The 21,430-nt window shown below is 47.7% G+C and overlaps 1 protein-coding gene across 2 annotated transcripts in view; it reads right to left on the bottom strand.

Annotated features, from left to right (window-relative positions):
• The window catches only part of ACAD11 (acyl-CoA dehydrogenase family member 11), a 279,715-nt gene that overhangs the window by 129,661 nt on the left and 128,624 nt on the right, over positions 1 to 21,430 (bottom strand). The gene's annotated exons all lie outside the window — the stretch shown is intronic.

The raw sequence follows: 21,430 nt of genomic DNA, 5'->3' as shown, positions 1-21,430 counted from the left end.
TATTCTGAATACCTCACACCTCACAATATTATTTTTAGTCCTAAAATTTGCACCGAGGTCGCTGGATGACTAAGCTAAGCGACCCTAGTGGCCGACACAAACACCGGGCCCATCTAGGAGTGGCACTGCAGTGTCACGCAGGATGGCCCTTCCAAAAAACACTCCCCAAACAGCACATGACGCAAAGAAAAAAAGAGGCGCAATGAGGTAGCTGTGTGAGTAAGATAAGCGACCCTAGTGGCCGACACAAACACCGGGCCCATCTAGGAGTGGCACTGCAGTGTCACGCAGGATGGCCCTTCCAAAAAACACTCCCCAAACAGCACATGACGCAAAGAAAAAAAGAGGCGCAATGAGGTAGCTGTGTGAGTAAGATAAGCGACCCTAGTGGCCGACACAAACACCGGGCCCATCTAGGAGTGGCACTGCAGTGTCACGCAGGATGGCCCTTCCAAAAAACACTCCCCAAACAGCACATGACGCAAAGAAAAAAAGAGGCGCAATGAGGTAGCTGTGTGAGTAAGATAAGCGACCCTAGTGGCCGACACAAACACCGGGCCCATCTAGGAGTGGCACTGCAGTGTCACGCAGGATGGCCCTTCCAAAAAACACTCCCCAAACAGCACATGACGCAAAGAAAAAAAGAGGCGCAATGAGGTAGCTGTGTGAGTAAGATAAGCGACCCTAGTGGCCGACACAAACACCTGGCCCATCTAGGAGTGGCACTGCAGTGTCACGCAGGATGGCCCTTCCAAAAAACACTCCCCAAACAGCACATGACGCAAAGAAAAAAAGAGGCGCAATGAGGTAGCTGTGTGAGTAAGATAAGCGACCCTAGTGGCCGACACAAACACCTGGCCCATCTAGGAGTGGCACTGCAGTGTCACGCAGGATGGCCCTTCCAAAAAACACTCCCCAAACAGCACATGACGCAAAGAAAAAAAGAGGCGCAATGAGGTAGCTGTGCGAGTAAGATAAGCGACCCTAGTGGCCGACACAAACACCTGGCCCATCTAGGAGTGGCACTGCAGTGTCACGCAGGATGGCCCTTCCAAAAAACACTCCCCAAATAGCACATGACGCAAAGAAAAAAAGAGGCGCAATGAGGTAGCTGTGTGAGTAAGATAAGCGACCCTAGTGGCCGACACAAACACCTGGCCCATCTAGGAGTGGCACTGCAGTGTCACGCAGGATGGCCCTTCCAAAAAACACTCCCCAAACAGCACATGACGCAAAGAAAAAAAGAGGCGCAATGAGGTAGCTGTGTGAGTAAGATAAGCGACCCTAGTGGCCGACACAAACACCTGGCCCATCTAGGAGTGGCACTGCAGTGTCACGCAGGATGGCCCTTCCAAAAAACACTCCCCAAACAGCACATGACGCAAAGAAAAAAAAGAGGCGCAATGAGGTAGCTGTGTGAGTAAGATAAGCGACCCTAGTGGCCGACACAAACACCTGGCCCATCTAGGAGTGGCACTGCAGTGTCACGCAGGATGGCCCTTCCAAAAAACACTCCCCAAACAGCACATGACGCAAAGAAAAATTAAAGAAAAAAGAGGTGCAAGATGGAATTGTCCTTGGGCCCTCCCACCCACCCTTATGTTGTATAAACAGGACATGCACACTTTAACCAACCCATCATTTCAGTGACAGGGTCTGCCACACGACTGTGACTGAAATGACGGGTTGGTTTGGACCCCCACCAAAAAAGAAGCAATTAATCTCTCCTTGCACAAACTGGCTCTACAGAGGCAAGATGTCCACCTCATCATCATCCTCCGATATATCACCGTGTACATCCCCCTCCTCACAGATTATCAATTCGTCCCCACTGGAATCCACCATCTCAGCTCCCTGTGTACTTTGTGGAGGCAATTGCTGCTGGTCAATGTCTCCACGGAGGAATTGATTATAATTCATTTTAATGAACATCATCTTCTCCACATTTTCTGGAAGTAACCTCGTACGCCGATTGCTGACAAGGTGAGCGGCGGCACTAAACACACTTTCGGAGTACACACTTGTGGGAGGGCAACTTAGGTAGAATAAAGCCAGTTTGTGCAAGGGCCTCCAAATTGCCTCTTTTTCCTGCCAGTATAAGTACGGACTGTGTGACGTGCCTACTTGGATGCGGTCACTCATATAATCCTCCACCATTCTTTCAATGGGGAGAGAATCATATGCAGTGACAGTAGACGACATGTCCGTAATCGTTGACAGGTCCTTCAGTCCGGACCAGATGTCAGCATCAGCAGTCGCTCCAGACTGCCCTGCATCACCGCCAGCGGGTGGGCTCGGAATTCTGAGCCTTTTCCTCGCACCCCCAGTTGCGGGAGAATGTGAAGGAGGAGATGTTGACAGGTCGCGTTCCGCTTGACTTGACAATTTTCTCACCAGCAGGTCTTTGAACCCCAGCAGACTTGTGTCTGCCGGAAAGAGAGATCCAAGGTAGGTTTTAAATCTAGGATCGAGCACGGTGGCCAAAATGTAGTGCTCTGATTTCAACAGATTGACCACCCGTGAATCCTTGTTAAGCGAATTAAGGGCTCCATCCACAAGTCCCACATGCCTAGCGGAATCGCTCCGTGTTAGCTCCTCCTTCAATGTCTCCAGCTTCTTCTGCAAAAGCCTGATGAGGGGAATGACCTGACTCAGGCTGGCAGTGTCTGAACTGACTTCACGTGTGGCAAGTTCAAAGGGCAGCAGAACCTTGCACAACGTTGAAATCATTCTCCACTGCGCTTGAGACAGGTGCATACCACCTCCTATATCGTGCTGAATTGTATAGGCTTGAATGGCCTTTTGCTGCTCCTCCAACCTCTGAAGCATATATAGGGTTGAATTCCACCTCGTTACCACTTCTTGCTTCAGATGATGGCAGGGCAGGTTCAGGCGTTTTTGGTGTTGCTCCAGTCTTCTGTACGTGGTGCCTGTACGCCGAAAGTGTCCCGCAATTCTTCTGGCCACCGACAGCATCTCTTGCACGCCCCTGTCGTTTTTTTAAAAATTCTGCACCACCAAATTCAAGGTATGTGCAAAACATGGGACGTGCTGGAATTTGCCCAGATTTAATGCGCACACAATATTGCTGGCGTTGTCCGATGCCACAAATCCACAGGAGAGTCCAATTGGGGTAAGCCATTCCGCGATGATCTTCCTCAGTTGCCGTAAGAGGTTTTCAGCTGTGTGCGTATTCTGGAAACCGGTGATACAAAGCGTAGCCTACCAAGGAAAGAGTTGGCGTTTGCGAGATGCTGCTACTGGTGCCGCCGCTGCTGTTCTTGCGGCGGGAGTCCATACATCTACCCAGTGGGCTGTCACAGTCATATAGTCCTGACCCTGCCCTGCTCCACTTGTCCACATGTCCGTGGTTAAGTGGACATTGGGTACAGCTGCATTTTTTAGGACACTGGTGACTCTTTTTCTGAGGTCTGTGTACATTTTCGGTATCGCCTGCCTAGAGAAATGGAACCTAGATGGTATTTGGTACCGGGGACACAGTACCTCCAACAAGTCTCTAGTTGGCTCTGCAGTAATGATGGATACCGGAACCACGTTTCTCACCACCCAGGATGCCAAGGCCTCAGTTATCCGCTTTGCAGCAGGATGACTGCTGTGATATTTCATCTTCCTCGCAAAGGACTGTTGGACAGTCAATTGCTTGGTGGAAGTAGTAAAAGTGGTCTTACGATTTCCCCTCTGGGATGACCATCGACTCCCAGCAGCAACAACAGCAGCGCCAGCAGCAGTAGGCGTTACACGCAAGGATGCATCGGAGGAATCCCAGGCAGGAGAGGACTCGTCAGAATTGCCAGTGACATGGCCTGCAGGACTATTGGCATTCCTGGGGAAGGAGGAAATTGACACTGAGGGAGTTGGTGGGGTGGTTTGCGTGAGCTTGGTTACAAGAGGAAGGGATTTACTGGTCAGTGGACTGCTTCCGCTGTCGCCCAAAGTTTTTGAACTTGTCACTGACTTATTATGAATGCGCTGCAGGTGACGTATAAGGGAGGATGTTCCGAGGTGGTTAACGTCCTTACCCCTACTTATTACAGCTTGACAAATGCAACACACGGCTTGACAAATGTTGTCCGCATTTCTGTTGAAATACTTCCACACCGAAGAGCTGATTTTTTTGGTATTTTCACCAGGCATGTCAACGGCCATATTCCTCCCACGGACAACAGGTGTCTCCCCGGGTGCCTGACTTAAACAAACCACCTCACCATCAGAATCCTCCTTGTCAATTTCCTCCCCAGCGCCAGCAACACCCATATCCTCCTCATCCTGGTGTACTTCAACACTGACATCTTCAATCTGACTATCAGGAACTGGACTGCGGGTGCTCCTTCCAGCACTTGCAGGGGGCGTGCAAATGGTGGAAGGCGCATGCTCTTCACGTCCAGTGTTGGGAAGGTCAGGCATCGCAACCGACACAATTGGACTCTCCTTGTGGATTTGGGATTTCGAAGAACGCACAGTTCTTTGCGGTGCTTTTGCCAGCTTGAGTCTTTTCATTTTTCTAGCGAGAGGCTGAGTGCTTCCATCCTCATGTGAAGCTGAACCACTAGCCATGAACATAGGCCAGGGCCTCAGCCGTTCCTTGCCACTCCGTGTGGTAAATGGTATATTGGCAAGTTTACGCTTCTCCTCCGACAATTTTATTTTAGATTTTGGAGTCCTTTTTTTACTGATATTTGGTGTTTTGGATTTTACATGCTCTGTACTATGACATTGGGCATCGGCCTTGGCAGACGACGTTGCTGGCATTTCATCGTCTCGGCCATGACTAGTGGCAGCAGCTTCAGCACGAGGTGGAAGTGGATCTTGATCTTTCCCTAATTTTGGAACCTAAACATTTTTGTTCTCCATATTTTAATAGGCACAACTAAAAGGCACCTCAGGTAAACAATGGAGATGGATGGATACTAGTATACTTATGGATGGACGAGCGACTGCCGACACAGAGGTAGCTACAGCCGTGGACTACCGTACTGTGTCTGCTGCTAATATAGACTGGATGATAATGAGATGAAATCAATATATATATAATATCACACTAGTACTGCAGCCGGACAGGTAGATATATTTATTATGTAATGACTGATGACGGACCTGCTGGACACTGTCAGCTCAGCAGCAGCGCAGACTGCTACAGTAAGCTACTATAGTAGTATGTATAAAGAAGAAGAAAAAAAAAAAACCACGGGTAGGTGGTATACAATTATGGATGGACCAGCGACTGCCGACACAGAGGTAGCTACAGCCATGGACTACCGTACTGTGTCTGCTGCTAATATAGACTGGATGATAATGAGATGAAATCAATATATATATATATATATAATATCACACTAGTACTGCAGCCGGACAGGTAGATATATTTATTATGTAATGACTGATGACGGACCTACTGGACACTGTCAGCTCAGCAGCAGCGCAGACTGCTACAGTAAGCTACTATAGTAGTATGTATAAAGAAGAAAAAAAAAAAAAACCACGGGTAGGTGGTATACAATTATGGATGGACGAGCGACTGCCGACACAGAGGTAGCTACAGCCGTGGACTACCGTACTGTGTCTGCTGCTAATATAGACTGGATGATAATGAGATGAAATCAATATATATATATATAATATCACACTAGTACTGCAGCCGGACAGGTAGATATATTTATTATGTAATGACTGATGACGGACCTGCTGGACACTGTCAGCTCAGCAGCACCGCAGACTGCTACAGTAAGCTACTATAGTAGTATGTATAAAGAAGAAAGAAAAAAAAAAACCACGGGTAGGTGGTATACAATTATGGATGGACGAGCGACTGCCGACACAGAGGTAGCTACAGCCGTGGACTACCGTACTGTGTCTGCTGCTAATATAGACTGGATGATAATGAGATGAAATCAATATATATATATATATATATAATATCACACTAGTACTGCAGCCGGACAGGTAGATATATTTATTATGTAATGACTGATGACGGACCTGCTGGACACTGTCAGCTCAGCAGCACCGCAGACTGCTACAGTAAGCTACTATAGTAGTATGTATAAAGAAGAAAGAAAAAAAAAACCACGGGTAGGTGGTATACAATTATGGATGGACCAGCGACTGCCGACACAGAGGTAGCTACAGCCGTGGACTACCGTACTGTGTCTGCTGCTAATATAGACTGGATGATAATGAGATGAAATCAATATATATATATATATATATATATATAATATTACACTAGTACTGCAGCCGGACAGGTAGATATATTTATTATGTAATGACTGATGACGGACCTGCTGGACACTGTCAGCTCAGCAGCACCGCAGACTGCTACAGTAAGCTACTATAGTAGTATGTATAAAGAAGAAAGAAAAAAAAAAAAACCACGGGTAGGTGGTATACAATTATGGATGGACCAGCGACTGCCGACACAGAGGTAGCTACAGCCGTGGACTACCGTACTGTGTCTGCTGCTAATATAGACTGGATGATAATGAGATGAAATCAATATATATATATATATATATATATATATAATATCACTAGTACTGCAGCCGGACAGGTATATATATTTATTATGTAATGACTGATGACGGACCTGCTGGACACTGTCAGCTCAGCAGCACCGCAGACTGCTACAGTAAGCTACTATAGTAGTATGTATAAAGAAGAAGAAAGAAAAAAAAAAACGGGTAGGTGGTATACAATATTATATATATATTATATACAATTATATATATATAATAAGAATTTACTTACCGATAATTCTATTTCTCGGAGTCCGTAGTGGATGCTGGGGTTCCTGAAAGGACCATGGGGAATAGCGGCTCCGCAGGAGACAGGGCACAAAAAGTAAAGCTTTCCGATCAGGTGGTGTGCACTGGCTCCTCCCCCTATGACCCTCCTCCAAGCCTCAGTTAGGTACTGTGCCCGGACGAGCGTACACAATAAGGGAGGAATTTTGAATCCCGGGTAAGACTCATACCAGCCACACCAATCACACCGTACAACTTGTGATCAAACCCAGTTAACAGTATGATAACAGAGGAGCCTCTGAAAGATGGCTTCCTAAACAATAACCCGAATTAGTTAACAATAACTATGTACAATTATTGCAGATAATCCGCACTTGGGATGGGCGCCCAGCATCCACTACGGACTCCGAGAAATAGAATTATCGGTAAGTAAATTCTTAATTTCTCTATCGTCCTAGTGGATGCTGGGGTTCCTGAAAGGACCATGGGGATTATACCAAAGCTCCCAAACGGGCGGGAGAGTGCGGATGACTCTGCAGCACCGAATGAGAGAACTCCAGGTCCTCCTTAGCCAGAGTATCAAATTTGTAAAATTTTACAAACGTGTTCTCCCCTGACCACGTAGCTGCTCGGCAAAGTTGTAATGCCGAGACCCCTCGGGCAGCCGCCCAAGATGAGCCCACCTTCCTTGTGGAGTGGGCCTTTACAGATTTAGGCTGTGGCAGGCCAGCCACAGAATGTGCAAGTTGGATTGTGCTACAGATCCAACGAGCAATCGTCTGCTTAGACGCAGGAGCACCCATCTTGTTGGGTGCATACAATATAAACAACGAGTCAGATTTTCTGACTCCAGCTGTCCTTGCAATATATATTTTTAATGCTCTGACAACGTCCAGTAACTTGGAGTCCTCCAAGTCACTTGTAGCCGCAGGCACTACAATAGGCTGGTTCAGATGAAATGCTGACACCACCTTAGGGAGAAAATGCGGACGAGTCCGCAGTTCTGCCCTGTCCGAATGGAAAATCAGATATGGGCTTTTGTAAGATAAAGCTGCCAGTTCTGACACTCTCCTGGCCGAAGCCAGGGCTAGTAACATGGTCACTTTCCATGTGAGATATTTTAAATCCACCTTTTTTAGTGGTTCAAACCAATGAGATTTTAGAAATTCCAAAACCACATTGAGATCCCACGGTGCCACTGGAGGCACCACAGGAGGCTGTATATGCAGCACTCCCTTAACAAAAGTCTGGACTTCAGGAACTGAAGCCAATTCTTTTTGAAAGAAAATCGACAGGGCCGAAATTTGAACCTTAATAGATCCCAATTTGAGACCCATAGACAATCCTGATTGCAGGAAATGTAGGAATCGACCCAGTTGAAATTCCTCCGTCGGAGCACTCCGATCCTCGCACCACGCAACATATCTTCGCCAAATGCGGTGATAGTGTTGCACGGTTACTTCCTTCCTTGCTTTAATCAAAGTAGGAATGACTTCTTCCGGCATGCCTTTTTCCTTTAGGATCCGGCGTTCAACCGCCATGCCGTCAAACGCAGCCGCGGTAAGTCTTGAAACAGACAGGGACCCTGCTGAAGCAAGTCCCTCCTTAGAGGTAGAGGCCACGGATCTTCCGTGATCATCTCTTGAAGTTCCGGGTACCAAGTCCTTCTTGGCCAATCCGGAACCACTAGTATCGTTCTTACGCCTCTTTGCCGTATAATTCTCAATACTTTTGGTATGAGAGGCAGAGGAGGAAACACATACACCGACTGGTACACCCAAGGCGTTACCAGCGCGTCCACAGCTATTGCCTGCGGATCTCTTGACCTGGCGCAATACCTGTCCAGTTTTTTGTTGAGGCGAGACGCCATCATGTCCACCATTGGTCTTTCCCAACGGGTTACCAGCATGTGGAAGACTTCCGGATGAAGTCCCCACTCTCCCGGGTGAAGGTCGTGTCTGCTGAGGAAGTCTGCTTCCCAGTTGTCCACTCCCGGGATGAACACTGCTGACAGTGCTATCACATGATTCTCTGCCCAGCGAAGAATCCTTGCAGCTTCTGCCATTGCACTCCTGCTTCTTGTGCCGCCCTGTCTGTTTACATGGGCGACTGCCGTGATGTTGTCCGACTGGATCAACACCGGTTTTCCTTGAAGCAGAGGTTCTGCCTGGCTTAGAGCATTGTAGATTGCTCTTAGTTCCAGAATGTTTATGTGAAGAGACGTTTCCAGGCTCGTCCACACTCCCTGGAAGTTTCTTCCTTGTGTGACTGCTCCCCAGCCTCTCAGGCTGGCGTCCGTGGTTACCAGGATCCAATCCTGTATGCCAAATCTGCGGCCCTCCAATAGATGAGCACTCTGCAACCACCACAGAAGAGATACCCTTGTCCTTGGAGACAGGGTTATCCGCTGGTGCATCTGAAGATGCGACCCTGACCATTTGTCCAACAGATCCCTCTGGAAAATTCGTGCATGGAATCTGCCGAATGGAATTGCTTCGTAAGAAGCCACCATTTTTCCCAGGACTCTTGTGCATTGATGTACAGACACCTTTCCTGGTTTTAGGAGGTTCCTGACAAGCTCGGATAACTCCTTGGCTTTTTCCTCCGGGAGAAAAACCTTTTTCTGAACCGTGTCCAGAATCATCCCTAGGAACAGCAGACGAGTTGTCGGCATTAACTGGGATTTTGGAATATTCAGAATCCAGCCGTGCTGTTTTAGCACTTCTTGAGACAGTGCTAATCCCATCTCTAGCTGTTCTCTGGACCTTGCCCTTATTAGGAGATCGTCCAAGTATGGGATAATTAATACGCCTTTTCTTCGAAGAAGAATCATCATCTCGGCCATTACCTTTGTAAAGACCCGAGGTGCCGTGGACAATCCGAACGGCAGCGTCTGAAACTGATAGTGACAGTTTTGTACAACGAACCTGAGGTACCCCTGGTGTGAGGGGTAAATTGGAACGTGGAGGTACGCATCCTTGATGTCCAAGGACACCATAAAGTCCCCTTCTTCCAGGTTCGCTATCACTGCTCTGAGTGACTCCATTTTGAACTTGAACTTCTTTATGTACAGGTTCAAGGACTTCAGATTTAGAATAGGTCTTACCGAGCCGTCCGGCTTCGGTACCACAAATAGAGTGGAATAATACCCCTTTCCCTGTTGTAGAAGAGGTACCTTGACTATCACCTGCTGAGAGTACAGCTTGTGAATGGCTTCCAAAACCGTCTCCCTTTCGGAGGGGGACGTTGGTAAAGCAGACTTCAGGAAACGGCGAGGCGGATCTGTCTCTAGTACCAACCTGTACCCCTGAGATATTATCTGCAGGATCCAGGGATCTACCTGCGAGTGAGCCCACTGCGCGCTGAAATTCTTGAGACGACCGCCCACCGCCCCCGAGTCCGCTTGAGAAGCCTCAGCGTCATGCTGAGGCTTTTGTAGAAGCGGGGGAGGGCTTCTGTTCCTGGGAAGGAGCTGCCTGTTGGTGTCTCTTCCCCCTTCCTCTGCCTCGTGGCAGATATGAATATCCCTTTGCTCTCTTGTTTTTAAAGGAACGAAAGGGCTGCGGTTGAAAAGTCGGTGTCTTTTTCTGTTGGGGAGTAGCTTGAGGTAAAAAGGTGGATTTCCCGGCTGTAGCCGTGGCCACCAAATCTGATAGACCGACTCCAAATAACTCCTCCCCTTTATACGGCAAAACTTCCATATGCCGTTTTGAGTCCGCATCGCCTGACCACTGTCGCGTCCATAAACTTCTTCTGGCCGAAATGGACATAGCACTTACCCGTGATGCCAGTGTGCAGATATCCCTCTGTGCATCACGCATATAAAGAAATGCATCCTTTATTTGCTCTAAAGACAGTAAAACATTGTCCCTATCCAGGGTATCAATATTTTCAATCAGGGACTCTGACCAAGCTACTCCAGCACTGCACATCCAGGCTGTCGCTATAGCTGGTCGTAGTATAACACCTGTATGTGTGTATATACTTTTTTGGATATTTTCCATCCTCCTATCTGCTGGATCTTTAAGTGCGGCCGTCTCAGGAGAGGGTAACGCCACTTGTTTAGATAAGCGTGTGAGCGCCTTGTCCACCCTAGGAGGTGTTTCCCAGCGCGCCCTAACCTCTGGCGGGAAAGGGTATAAAGCCAATAACTTCTTTGAAATTAGCAGTTTTTTATCGGGGGCAACCCACGCTTCATCACATACATCATTTAGTTCTTCTGATTCAGGAAAAACTATAGGTAGTTTTTTCACACCCCACATAATACCCTGTTTAGTGGTACCTGTAGTATCAGCTAAATGTAACGCCTCCTTCATTGCCAAAATCATATAACGTGTGGCCCTACTGGAAAATACGGTTGATTCGTCACCGTCGCCACTGGAATCAGTGCCTGTGTCTGGGTCTGTGTCGACCGACTGAGGCAAAGGGCGTTTTACAGCCCCTGACGGTGTTTGAGGCGCCTGGACAGGCACTAACTGATTGTCCGGCCGTCTCATGTCGTCAAACGACTGCTTTAGCGTGTTGACACTATCCCGTAATTCCATAAATAAAGGCATCCATTCTGGTGTCGACCCCCTAGGAGGTGACATCCCCATATTTGGCAATTGCTCCGCCTCCACACCAATATCGTCCTCATACATGTCGACACACACGTACCGACACACAGCAGACACACAGGGAATGCTCTTAACGAAGACAGGACCCCACTAGCCCTTTGGGGAGACAGAGGGAGAGTTTGCCAGCACACACCAAAAGCGCTATATATGACAGGGATAGCCTTATAATAAGTGCTCCCTGTATAGCTGCTTTTATAATATAATTTTTGCCACTATTTTGCCCCCCCTCTCTTGTTTTACCCTGTTTCTGTAGTGCAGTGCAGGGGAGAGACCTGGGAGCCGTCCTGACCAGCGGAGCTGTGTAAGGAAAATGGCGCTGTGTGCTGAGGAGATAGGCCCCGCCCCTTTTTCGGCGGGCTCGTCTCCCGCTCTTTAGTGTATTCTGGCAGGGGTTAAATATCTCCATATAGCCCCCGGAGGCTATATGTGAGGTATTTTTTAGCCAAATAGGTTTTCATTTGCCTCCCAGGGCGCTCCCCTCCCAGCGCCCTGCACCCTCAGTGACTGCCGTGTGAAGTGTGCTGAGAGGAAAATGGCGCACAGCTGCAGTGCTGTGCGCTACCTTTAGAAGACTGAGGAGTCTTCTGCCGCCGATTCTGGACCTCTTCATGTTTCAGCATCTGCAAGGGGGCCGGCGGCGAGGCTCCGGTGACCATCCAGGCTGTACCTGTGATCGTCCCTCTGGAGCTGATGTCCAGTAGCCAAGAAGCCAATCCATCCTGCACGCAGGTGAGTTCACTTCTTCTCCCCTAAGTCCCTCGTTGCAGTGATCCTGTTGCCAGCAGGACTCACTGTAAAATAAAAAACCTAAGCTAAACTTTCTCTAAGCAGCTCTTTAGGAGAGCCACCTAGATTGCACCCTTCTCGGCCGGGCACAAAAATCTAACTGAGGCTTGGAGGAGGGTCATAGGGGGAGGAGCCAGTGCACACCACCTGATCGGAAAGCTTTACTTTTTGTGCCCTGTCTCCTGCGGAGCCGCTATTCCCCATGGTCCTTTCAGGAACCCCAGCATCCACTAGGACGATAGAGAAATTATATATATTAAACTGGTGGTGATTATTAAACTGGTGGTCAGGTCACTGGTCACACTATCAGCAACTTGCAAGTAGTACTCCTAAGCAGACAATCACAATATATATTATACTGGTGGTCAGTGTGGTCACAATGGCAGTGTGGCACTCTGGCAGCAAAAGTGTGCACTGTACGTTATATGTAGTACTCCTGAGTCCTGCTCTCAAACTCTAACTGCTCCCCACTGTCAGTGTCTCCCCCACAAGTCAGATAATATACAGTCACACTATCTATCACTTCAGCAAGTAACTAGTACTCCTCCTAATGCTCCCCAAAATTACTACTGTGTCTCTCTCTACTCTAGTCTCACTCTATTCTCTATAAACGGAGAGGACGCCAGCCACGTCCTCTCCCTATGAATCTCAATGCACGTGTGAAAATGGCGGCTCCTTATATAGAATCCGAGTCTCGCGATAGAATCCGAGCCTCGCGAGAATCCGACAGCGGGATGATGACGTTCGGGCGCGCTCGGGTTAACCGAGCAAGGCGGGAAGATCCAAGTCGCTCGGCCCCGTGTAAAAAAAAATGAAGTTCGGGCGGGTTCGGATTCCGAGGAACCGAACCCGCTCATCTCTACTTTTCATCTGTTAGTCATAATTTTATAGAAACGGAGACATCTGAGGTCCCTTTTATACCATATCCTTTGTTTTATACAGTATTTACAGTTGCATAATAGCAGCACATTAGCTCTGTTACGTGTGCTACAGACTTTGACGAGCATAACACCAGAGATTTTTTTTCTCAAAATGTGAATCCGATTTGTATCACTAATGGTACAATGCCAGGGTACACTGAATACTGACACTGACATCATACACTTCTGTGTGTCGCAAATCTGGGTATAAATGCATAACACAGAGTTCCGATACGAGTGACCCCTTCCATGTATCATTATGCTTAATCTGTAACTTTATACCAATTCCTCTGCAATGAAAGCATTAACCCAATAGATTGTTAGCTCTTCAGAGCAGGGCCCTCTTTCCTCTTGTTATCTAAGCCCTCGTCTCAACACATTTCACTCACAGCTCTCCCCTACTCAACGACCATTTTTATCCTGCTAGTAAAGGCTCATCTCCATCTATGACCACCAGCCTCTAGTACAGGCCTGGCCAACCTGTGGCTCTCCAGATGTTGTGAAACTACACATCCCAGCATGCCCTGCCACAGTTTTAGCATTCCCTAATAGCAAAACTGTGGCAAAGCATGATGGGACTTGTAGTTTTACAACAGCTGGAGAGCCACAGGTTGGCCAGGCCTGCAGTCTAGTAGTACGATGATCACTCCCTCAATACTTACATCTTAGCTGTACTATGTCTTGAGAATGTGTGGTGCTCTGTTACCTGTACTCTATTTCTGTTATTTATTTACTGTAATGCAATGTTTTGTCCCCTGTACTGTCCTTTGTACGGCGCTGCAAAACACATGTGGCGCCTTATAAATAAAATGTAATAATAATAATAATAATAACCCAGTGTGCCCGGAACACTGAAGATAAGAAGCAAAATTCAGGAAAAAGCACCAATCTGTTTCTGCGATGGATCGTCTACATCGCGCCAAGCGCCTCACGCCATATGGCACAAAAATGTTAGGTGAATGAGGACACCTCTGTACAGTGGAATGGGGCACTATCAACTGCAGGAATTTGGGAATTTACCTTCTTTAAGAATGGCCACTATTTTAGCACTGGTGTCAGCTGCATAAAATGAGGCACCTTTCAGGATAGAATTAAATAGCTCAGTATGTATACTGCAGCTCAACATAAGAATATCATCAGGGGGAAGTTTTAAGAGGTTACAGGATGCTAGGCAGGCGTCTAATGAGCTGAGTGAACTCAGGGAAACCTCTGAATGGCCCTTAAGGTATTAGCATAGTGAAGAAATTGCATAAGTCTGCTGTTATTTGTTTCTAGGTCATACACCAGATGCTCCTGCTTGTCCTGTGTGGATGAAAAGACATTGCAAAATTGCTTCAATATTAATTTAAAAATGACTAAACTCTTGTTGGTATTGGGTGTAAGTGGCAAAGAGGGGGAGGTAAATGTACTAGGAAATGGGACGTGCCTTTGCTCATGGTGAAAAAAAAGGACAGTTGACAAACCCCATTTAGTGAACCTACGAAACCTGGAAAAAGGAGATTTAGGTAAGTGATCGGAACAGAAGTATGAAATAAATAAATTGTGAACGTCTGTCCTGCCTCCGATATATGCAATGGGAGACGGGGTATACCATAGGCAGCACCTCGTCAACGGTTCCAAGTGCATTGGCAAATCTCCTTTAGAACCACCATTCAACCAAATAATAGCGCATTACACGTAATATGAAGCAAATGCTGAATATCTTGCTAATATCCCACCTAGTGATATTAAAAAGACTTAAATATACTCTAAATACTTTGGTTTTCATTATAAGATCTCTCTTATTATGTCTTATCCGGTTTTCTCGCTGTTTCAATCTAGTTATTGAGAGAGACATTTTCAAAACCAGTATATTTAAACTAAGAAATATATCACCCATAAGGAAATTATGTCATGGCTTTTTGGCTTTATAAGGTTGTTCCCTGACAAAGCAGGTCATTCAGCATACCTTCAAACATTTCAGAATCCTGGAGCGGGACTCCCGCTTGTGCCTGACCGCAAAGGGGGTGTGGCCCATATCAAAGGGGCATGGCACCGTGCCAGTGCCGCGATCACAAACAACGTCCCCGTTTTCTGTCACCGAGGGGGCATGCCCAGCACTGTGAGCTACTTGCATTCCCTCATTCTGCCTGTCCCACTGAATAGGTCGACCGCTGCGGCCCGCTGCTGGGACAGTCTCCCCAAAAATGGGACTGTCCTGCGAAAATCAGGACAGTTTGGAGGTATGCATTCAGTGCTGGACCTGTGTGCAGCTTAGTAGGAGAGACCCCTTTGCTCTTGATTCAAGTAAGTGAACAAACAAAGATAGGTTTTCACTCTAATGTAATGTATAACTATTTATTTCCCTGCTAAAATGTTATGATAGAGTGTTTAATGGGAAAATTATTTGTTAATAGGACTTCTACAAAAAAATATACTGTATAGACCAGACCACTGACCCTGGCATGTGATTCTGACATGTGGACCATACATCATTATTATTGAATTTTAAGTAAGCGAACTGTGTAGAGGTTGAGGGGTAGTAGCAAAAGTAAAACAGTCTGTACTGTTTTTGGAATACCTTTTTTTTTTTTTTAAAGTCCTTGTTGTAATCTTGGATATAATGCATATAATTACCCTACTAGGGGAATTGACTGTTGGGAACATTTAAAAGTACAAAATGCCATAAATTTCACACTAAAGGGCAGTATCCTCTTAGGTGCGGTGAGTTACCGCATGGTATTAACAGGCTTTTTAGCCCGATAACGCTATTGGGCTATCCAATTACAGGCCGTTTTTACCGCGCGGTAACTCACCCATTATTGGCCGATAACACATGGGATCTGTGATAACATCACGGACCCATGTGTTCGCGTCCGAAAACGGGTCTCCTGGGGATGCTTATCAGGGAACCTGCTTCATGCGCCTGAGGCACACAAACCAGAGTCCCTGATAAGTGCCATCTTACGGGACTAATAGGATAGCCCCAGTGGAATCCTTTAGCTGTGGTAACTCACCGCAGTTACAGGATACCACCCTAAGGGAATATTAACCAGGGAATTTACCTATGGAATATTACCCAGGGGGACCTTGCCTATGAAAATAACACTATGGGAACAACACCTAAGGGACCTAATTATGGGAAATATGTAATTGTTTAACTTGAGGAATAATAAGATGTTATATAAATCTAATAACAGGTATATCACTTAAAACTCACCTAAAGGAGAAAAGTCTCTTACAGTCAGCTAATAAAATTTGACATACAAGGAAATGAAAGTAAGTAGTCCTTTTACAAACATTTGCATCATTTTAAAGTCTAAAAGGAGAAAATTCAATGGAACATTTATTTTTTAGACTTGAATTTTACAAAAAGAATACAAGTGGCTTCTCTAAGTGACAAACATTAGATCATTTTGTTATCACTGTAGTATATTTGGATATTGTAATATTTGTTTTGTTCCAAAATTGACCATTATTGGACAATTTGACAAATGTCTTGGCTGTAGAAATAGCATTCTAATCTTTCACAGATTTTTTTTTAATAATGTTAACAGTACCCTATCCGTTTCCACTGATATGTAAACTGATATAACCTACATCTGTATGTAATATATATGTTAAAATTTGTCAAGTTCTGTCATAATTCCGAGACATTCATATTTTTGTACACACCCCTGAGTTAGTCATATAGGACGAAATGCATTGGGTGATGCTATATCCTTATGGGTGGATGGAACATTTGAAAACTTTGTTCCAATACAAAGCACAGTGAATATACAGTGCATCCGGAAAGTATTCACAGTGCTTCACGTTTTCCACATTTTGTTATGTTACAGCCTTATTCCAAAATGGGATAAATTAATTTTTCCCTCAAAATTCTACACACAATACCCCATAATGACAACGTGAAAAAAGTTTTTTTTGAGATACTTACAAATTTATTAAAAATAAAAAACTAAGAAATCACATGTACATACAGTAAGTATTCACAGCCTTTGCTCAATACTTTGTTGATGCACCTTTGGCAGCAATTACAGCCTTTTTGAATATGATGACACAAACTTAGCACACCTACCTTTAGCCAGTTTCGCCCATTCCTCTTTGCAGCTTCTCTCAAGCTCCATCAGTTTGGACGGGAAGCGTCGGTGCACAGCCATTTTCAGATCTCTCCAGGGATGTTCAATCGGATTCAGGTCTGGGCTCTGGTTGGGCCCAGAGCCGGATTAAGACCATGGGGGGCCCAGGGTACTTAAGACAGTGGGGCCCCTATTCAAGAGGGTGTGTGTGTGTGTGTGTGTGTGTGTATGTATGTGTGTGTGTGTGTGTGTGTGTGTCATACCTGCCTACCTGACCCTCTCCATGAGGGAGAAAATGCTCTGTTCCTGGTCTTTCCTGGTAATGTATGATTGCCATCACCTGTGGTGAGCTAGTTAATTGATAAGAAAGGTGTTTCACCACAGGTGATGGCAATCATACATTACCAGGAAAGTCCAGTAACAGAGCATTTTCTCCCTCATGGAGAGGGGCAGGTAGGCAAGTATGGTGTGTGTGTGTGTGTGTGTGTGTGTGTGTGTGTGTGTGTGTGTGTGTGTGTGTGTGTGTGTCACTGTGTCCCCCTCTCCTCCTACTCTATACATTGTCCCGTCCTGTGGCTCCACCTACCCCTGACACATTATTATGACCCTGTATGTGAGCACATAGTGAGAGCAGCAGCGAGTACCCCAGGCATGGCTCCCTCCTCTGTGCTGTCCCTGAGCGGCCTCTGTCACTGGGCTGCCTGGCTCTTCCTCCTCTACCTGCTGTACAAAGCCTCTACGCTGTACCTGAGGTGGCAGGAGCTGTGCCGGGTGTTCTCTGCTTTCCCGGGTCCAGAGCGCCACTGGCTGTACGGCAACGCTCAGGACAGGGGCAAATGCAGGATTTGTGAAGGGGGGTTTTTGTCCTCCCTGAGCTTGCCTATGTGGAGTGGAGACAAGCATAGATGGGGGAAGGGAGGTGCAGCGGAGGTGTATTGTTACTTTGCCGGCTGTAGGGATCCTGACGGTCAGAATAGCGACACCTGAATCCCGACAGCTGGCAATGCTGCCAGCCGGAATACCGCCACTACAGGACTTTTCCCACTCGTGGGTGTCCACGACACTCATAGAGTGGTAATAGAACCTGTGGTGAGCGCAGCAAGCACTGAGCCTGCAAGGGTACTCTTTGTGATCGCCGCCCTGCCGGCATACTGGCGGCCAGGATGCCGCTGTCGGTATATTAGCGGTTGGCATCCCAGCCATCGGTAATCATACTGAATCCGCAGCAGAGACTGAGGTCTCACACATATATATATATATATATATAGTCCCAGCACCTTAATCCTGCCTAAGTAATACAAGTAGCCTCTTTAAATCTCAAACAGCCAAGGTATAAAAAAATGTACACAATACAGCTTCCCTCCCAACCTGCGCATAATACAACTCTCTCCCCTGTGCATACACATGGTACAGCTCCCCCCATTGCAAACACACAGTCCAACTCCCCTTCCCCCCAGCATACACACAGTCCAACTCCCCTTCCCCTGAGCATACACACAGTCCAGCTCTCCCCTGCGTACATACACACAGTCCAGCTCCCCTACATGCGCATACACACAGTCCAGCCCCCCCCACCCCATCCGCCCTGCCCCGCCCCGCATATACATAGTACAGCTCTCCTTACCCCCGCATCTCGATGCTGGGTGCATTACCGGAGGCTATCGTGACGGAGAAAGAGTATCAGCCAGACAGCTCTGAAAACCCTGTAGTTACTGTCTGGGAAGATCTATGCGCTGCCGCTGCAGCTCCCCCTAGAGTTAACAGGTTGTCATCCCAGCCATGTGTGTGTATATGGGGAGGCAGTTGCAGCGGCACTCACTTACATAACTCCTCCGTCAGTCCCCCCGTCCCCCCCCAAAAAAAAAAAAAAAAAATCGGTCAACTTCGGAAATGAATCGGCGGCATGGGGGGTTTCTAGGTACTCAGAACCCCCCCCTGCGTGCGCTAGTGTCAGGAGGTAACTCCGCTCCCGTCCCCGGCAACCGCACAGTCACACACAGCTGAGTGGCGGCTCAGCTCTCCAATCATGTATGAGTGAAGCAGCCTGCCGCTCAGCCATTGGGGCAGCCTACTTCACTCATACATTATTGGACAGCTGAGCCGTCGCTCAGCTGTCCTGTCTGTACGGCTGCAGTGCGGACGAGAGCGCAGCACCACAGATCGGATCGGAAGAGAGATCTGATCTGTGGTGTGGCAGGGGCCCTTTCGGAAAGGGGGGCCCGGGGGTACGTATCCCCGGGACCCCCCCTTAATCCGGCTCTGGTTGGGCCACTCAAGGACATTCACAGAATTGTCCTGAAGCCACTCCTTTGCTATCTTGGCTGTGTGCTTAGGGTTGTTGTCCTGCTGAAAGATGAACAGTCGCCCCAGTCTGAGGTCAAGGGCGCTCTGGAGCAGGTTTTCATCCAGGATGTCTCTGTACATTGCTGCATTCTTCTTTCCCTCTATCCTGCCACTGAAAAACATACCCACAGCATGATGCTGCCACCACCATGCTTCACTATAGGGATGGTATTGGCCCAGAGGCGGAACTACCGCCAGTGCAACCAGTGCGTTGCACTGGGGCCCGCCTCTGTCCAGGGACCCAAAGCATGTAATGAGTCAAAACTGACTCATTACATGCCGCTGTGTGCTGCGGGCAACCGCTGCCCGCAACACACAGCCGCCCGGAGAGGAGAGGAGCGCACTGCAGCGGCCACGGGGGAAAAGGAGAAGGAGGGAGGTGGAGGAGGGAGCCGCAGCAGCGCTTTGTTACTGGTGGAGGCGCTGCTGCTGCTGTCCCTCTGCTTCACTATAGGCTGTCTTCCGAGAACAGCCTATAGTGAAGCAGAGGGGCAGCAGCAGCAGCGCCTCCACCAATAACACAGCGCTGCTGCGGCTCCCACCTCCACCTCCCTCCTCCTCCTTCTCTCCTGCACTGGAATCGTCAGAAGCTGCACCGAGGTGCCTGAGCCAGCGGAGAGGGTAAGTATAATTCTTCTTTCTTTCGACTGTCTGCCGTAATGTGTAAAAATGGGGAATCTGCCTGCCGCAATGTGTAAAAATGGGGAATCTGCCTGCCGCAATATGTAAAAATGGGGAATCTGCCTGCCGCAATGTGTAAAAAGGGGGAATCTGCCTGACGTGATGTGTAAAAAGGGGTAATCTGCCTGCCGTAATGTGTAAAAAGGGGGACGCTGTCTGCCGTAATGTGTAAAAAGGGGACGCTGTCTGCAGTTATGTGTAAAAAGGGCACACTGTCTGCCGTTATGTGTAAAAAGTGTAAGCTGTCTTCCGCTATGTTTAACAAGGGCACGCTGTCTGCCATTATGTGTAAAAAGTGTACGCTGTCTGCCGTTGTGTGTAAAAATTGTACGCTGTCTGCCGCTATGTGTAACAAGGGCACGCTGTCTGCCGTAATGTGTAAAAAGGGGGACGCGGTCTGCCGTAATGTGTAAAAAGAGGAATCTGTCCGCCGTAAGGTGTAAAAGGGTCTTTACCTGGTGTAGTGGTGCTACTGTGCGGCGTAATTTGAATAATGGAGACTACTGTGCACCGTTTTATGAATTGGTATTATTTTGTGGCCACACCCCTTACCCACGAAGCCACGCCACTATGTATTTTTGCGCGCGCCTGCGGCGCACACTGCCCCTGTTTTGCATGCAGGGGTGGGGTTCCGATGCCGTTTCTTGCACACAGTGCTAAAATGACTAGTTACTGCATTGTTGCTAGGTATCCATTTCTCTGGCCCTGACCAGGTCCCCCTCACCAGATCCTCTCCAGGGGTGAGGGGGTGGACTTGGATGGGATGGGGGGGGGGGGCAAAGCATTTTGTTGCACCGGGGTCCACCGCTCGCTAGTTCCGCCACTGTATTGGCCCGGTGATGAGTGGTGCCTGGTTTCCTACAAACATGACACCTGGCATTCACGCCAAAGAGTTCAAATTATATCTCATCAAACCAGAGAATTTTGTTTCTCGTGGTCTGAGAGTCCTTCAGGTGCATTTTGGCAGCCTCCAGGTGGACTGCCATGTACTTTTTACTTAGTGGCTTCTGTCTGGCCACTCTACCATACAGACCTGATTGGTGGATTGCTGCAGAGATGGCTGTCCTTCTGGAAGGTTCTCCTCTGTCCACAGAGGAATGCTGTAGCTCTGACAGAGTGACCATCGGGTTCTTGGTCACCTTCCTGACTAAGACCCTTCTCACCCGATCGCTCAGTTTAGACAGCCGGCCAGCTGGAGGAAGAGTCCTGGTGGGTCCGAACTTCTTCCATTTACGGATGATGGAGGCCACTGTGCTCATTGGGAC

Source organism: Pseudophryne corroboree, chromosome 5 (genome assembly GCF_028390025.1).
Source record: "Pseudophryne corroboree isolate aPseCor3 chromosome 5, aPseCor3.hap2, whole genome shotgun sequence".
Taxonomy (NCBI): domain Eukaryota; kingdom Metazoa; phylum Chordata; class Amphibia; order Anura; family Myobatrachidae; genus Pseudophryne; species Pseudophryne corroboree.
The sequence above is the reverse complement of the archived record's forward strand: the minus strand, read 5'-3'. Positions and strand labels throughout refer to the sequence as shown.